The sequence below is a fragment of the Triplophysa dalaica genome, chromosome 1 (assembly GCF_015846415.1).
Source record: "Triplophysa dalaica isolate WHDGS20190420 chromosome 1, ASM1584641v1, whole genome shotgun sequence".
Lineage (NCBI taxonomy): Eukaryota > Metazoa > Chordata > Actinopteri > Cypriniformes > Nemacheilidae > Triplophysa > Triplophysa dalaica.
Window position 1 is genome coordinate 31,830,145 of NC_079542.1, and position 4,759 is coordinate 31,834,903.

Here is a 4,759-nt window from a genome sequence, read left to right on the forward strand (position 1 = left end):
GTCAAACATTTGGACTAAAACACAAACATGTGTGAATGGTGTAATATATCCATTGCCAACATCTCTGATCTTTATTCTGACCGATACATTATTATCAAAATGGATATGGATGTTATTCAAAATCCATACATTATGATCAGATGTTAGAAAGAAACAAAGTCATTTTTTCACAGCTCTTAAAATGCATGTCACACATATATTCAGCTACTATATGACTGTCATGTAGACATATATGTTAATCAAAAACACATACTGTCTCAGTCCCAGACAAAGCAACAGTACCTGCATGCTTCAAGCCATCAGTATGCCACTGTGGCACCATCTTGTGGCAGCAGGGGCAGTAATGTAAAGGCAATCCTAATGGCTGCCTCCATTCATTTTTTTACAGCCTTTCAAATCATATAAACAACACCCCACAATTCTTGTATGCACAGTCCTGAATGATCCAGAAAAACATATTCTTTCTCATACAAAACAAGATTTCACGCTTGGATTGCAACAATGACTCGAATACACCAAGCTTGTGCAGATTCCCGGCATCCAACAACCAGTAATCCGAGGAATAATAATTTCCCACCGATCAGTCTTTGGATGTCATTGTTTCAAATTATCGTGTCTTTGAACAAACAAGGTAGACGATAATTTTCATAAGACCCGGCCTTGAAAAGAGAACAAGGCAGCCAGTCAGGGACTGAGCTGCACCTCACGGCTCGGGCAAAATTTACTTCTCGCTTTGTACGACACAAACAAAGCGCAAACGTTCTCCTCGCTGTGCGCACTTTGCCCATTTGAAGCTCCCAATTAACACTGAATGTCCTTGGAGAGTTCAGATGACTACAATTATCTGCTTGTGCTTTGATGGCGCAGCCTCACGATCACTTCCAGTGGTTGCACATTAAAAACCATTGCTGTGGGCCTGCATGCAGCACAATGACGTAGGACACTGTTTCATGTGGATTCTTCGGACGGGAAGCCCAAACCTATTGAGTGCCAGATTGAAGGTTTGGGTCATTTCATCCACATTGCAGTGCACATTGCTACCACTGCACTGCTTATGCCCATCATGGATTTGTTGCGATCAGAAAGGCAGTACTGGGTATGTTTTGGTGGTCTCTACATGAAGACCTATCAGGAACAATGAATGAGACAAATGTACACCTGCATGCAAATAGGCATACACGTCTATACAAACACACACACTAGCGTCTGCTCAGCTGAAAAAGACATATAGTCTTCAGATTTTTTATATAAAGCAAATAATAATCACTATACACAAACAGGTAACCTTTATTGACTGTTTGGCATAAAAAATCCTGAATATAATGAAAGCATCATATTTACTTTATTTGTGCTCAAACTATGTAAACCACCAATAAAATGCACTTCTTTACATGGCCATTTGGGATTTGGGACTGTCAGCTTTTTAAACTTCTGATGGCAGAAGGGTTTAATTTACTGGAAGCCAGGGTTAGTCTTGCCAAAAATAAATAAATAAATAAATATTCATGAAATAAATAGAAATTGTAATAAATAAATAAAAAACACTCAAGTTAAATAACACAAATATTAGTTTTTGTGTATGTTTGTTTTTCCTTCTCTTTGTTTTAAACTTTCTCAAATGATTTTTGTCACCTTTGTTGTCTAAATTAACATTTCAATATCATATTTTTGATCATGCTGTTAGATTGTTGGATATCATTGCATACAGTAGATTTTTTTTAATTATATTGTTGCATGCTATTTAATATTTTCATATGTGTACAGTTTCTATTATGGCTTTCAATTTTCACAAAAACAAGTCAATAACAGTTTCCATTGTGATAATTTACAACTTATGCACAGACAACATACAATGTGTGTGTTTTTTCTGGGCAACAGCTGGAAAATTTTAACCAATATTTTTTGGACAAATTTGAAGTCATCGAAAGGACATTTTTTCAAATATGGCTCTTGCATGGTTGGCAACCATCTTTGCTTTAGGCTAATGATCTTTTCCATACTCTAAGCCTACCTCCACCTCACAGAATCACATACAGCATTAGATTTTAAGAAAAACAGGATGGGCTTGATTTATAAGTCTTTCATCTAATGAGAACCAGCAAAATGTCCTCACAAGTTGGTTGTGGTGATATTTCACAAATGCCCTCCACATATACATGAAATATAACAAAACCTGTATACACACACCGAATATTTCCAATGGTGGGAGAGCTCATTCGCTCCTCTTTTTGATGTTAAAAAAACATGGCCGATTTACAGAAGTGAGATTAAAGTAAATCACAGGACAACACTGTCTCGCTGAGGGCAGAGCTGTTTGCATTTGGACGTCACTATTTGTGGTCCCTTGACAAGATGTGACAGCTCGACTATAACTCAGTGAACCCTTCATTTCGGTGCATTTTCCAGCCTTACCCATTTACAATGCTTCAGTGGAGATTTCTTTATTACAACACAGACAATGGTCCCTTTCTTTATGGCCGTTCTCTCACACGGATGCACGCTCGCTCACAGAGGCGCACACTCGCACTCGCTGCAGAGCACATTTTGATGGTAATTAATGACATCACTGCAGAGCGAGTGGAAGAAAGGCTGAGGTGCATTTGTTTGCCGTGCAGACCGTGGGAACCCTGAACCTCTTGAGTCAGGGGCTGGGACAATGCTCTCACCCAAACACCCCCTTGCATGCACCCATATGCCAAATTTTCCCTCCTTCCTCCTTCTCAATGATTTCTTCTCAAGCTCAAAGATCTACTCCACTACCCTCCTGCTAAAATGTATCTTCCTCTCCGCTACTGCTCAATTTTCTGCTTTGCACTCTACCTACTCAATTATCTTCTTCTTTTACTCCATGTTCTCCTCTACTCCAGCTTAAAGACCCCCTTCTCTCTCCTCCTGCTCACTGATCTCCTCCTCTCTCCTCTTGCTGAAATATCTCCTCCACTCTCCTCCTCCTTAATCAACTTCCCTCTGCTCCTGCTCAAAGATCTCCTCTTTTGACCTCCTGCTCAATTAAATTGTCTCTCCTTCTGCTCAAAGATTTCATTCACTCTCCTCCTGCTTAATTACCTTCTCTCTTCTCCTGCCCAATGATTTCTTCCTTTCTTCTTATGCTCCGTGATGTCCTTCCCTGTCCTACTACTCAGTGATCTTCTTCCTCTCCATTGTCATCAATTATTTTTTGTCTCCTCTTCCTCAAAGATTTCCATTATTTTCCTTCTAAAAGATCCTCCTCTCTCCTCCTACTCAATGCTTTCTTCCTATATTCTTCTATTCTGTGATCTTCTCCTGCTCAATGATTTCTTTCTTTTTCCCTCTACTCCAAGATCTCCTCCTGCTCAATGATCTCCTCCTATATCCTCCTACTCAGTTACTTTTCCTCTCCCCCTGCTCAATGGTTTCTTTCTTCCTTCTTTTACTCCATGATGTCCTCCTATCTCATCCTACTCGGTGATCTTCTTTCTTCTCACCACCCTCAATGATCTTTTTTGCTCTCCTCTTCCTCAAAAATCTCCTTCTCTCTCCTACTGCTCAATAATCTCCTCTTCTCTCCTCCTACTCAATGGTTTCTTCAAATTTTCTTCTATTCTGTGATTTTCTCTCCCCCCATCTCCTTCTCTCTTCTCTTGGTCAATAATCTCCTCATCTCTTCTTCTACTTAATGGATTCTTCCTATTTTGTACTATTCTGTGATCTTCTCTTCCCCCATCTTCTTCTCTCACCTCCTGCTCAATTATTTCTTACTGTTTTTCTACTCCATGATATCCTCTCTCCTCATGCTCTCCTTATACTAAATGCTATCCTCCTCTCTCCTTAAGGAACTCTTTTTTCCTTTGACGCCATTATCTCCTTCTCTCTCCTCCTGCTCAAAGATCTACTTATGTTCTGTGCTCTCCCACTCTTCTCTTCTAGTCCATGATCTCATGATCACACCTCCTGTATCACAATGCACTTGGTACCTTTAAGAACACTTAAGCAACCCTATATTAACATGCTCCAAAACCTCAGTTACCACATAGCAATGTGAGTTACCTGTGCATCAGAATCAACACACTAACAACCATACAGAGTACTGTTTCAGTTGTATTTTAACACCCTAATTGCTCACACCCTGTACTAACAACCACCAAGGAGACCTTGGCAACCAAGGCATCACTGGTTTACAAGTTTGGGGTTAGTTATGTAGTGGAGAAGTGTCATGGTCCTTACAATTCCTCCTGAATTGTCACCTAATCTCCTCTCACCCACCTCTATTGCCCTGGAGCAGCTGTCAAGTCAAACCACGGTCACATTTTGTGGGGAGCAGTAGGTGGGCCAGGGCTGCCTGTCAATCATCCGCCGACCTGGGGCTAGTGGTTAGTAATCAGCCCTCACTTCAGCATGAGGTGTTCAGAGATGAGTGGACAGTCACCATAGGTCATGTACTTTAATAGTAGAGTCTCCGCTCTGCAACATGGCAGCCATGTAATCACCAACCACTACGCCCTGATGGGACATCCTAGCGTTACGTCTATAACCATAATTACACCCTTTCGAACGCTTTGCCACTGAGCTGAGAAGAATTGTACTGTACTGTTTTATCAGCGTCGAGAGGAACAGAACTGCTTTTGACAGGGTTTTTAAAAAGATCCTTCAATAGAGGGTTCTTAGACGTTTCGTTTTTCTAACAGCACATGACTGGGTGTATATTGTAAATGAAGTGAGATGTGTGATGTAGCAGAGGCACAATGAGGATTCCACATGGCGTCGGACGTGCATACAG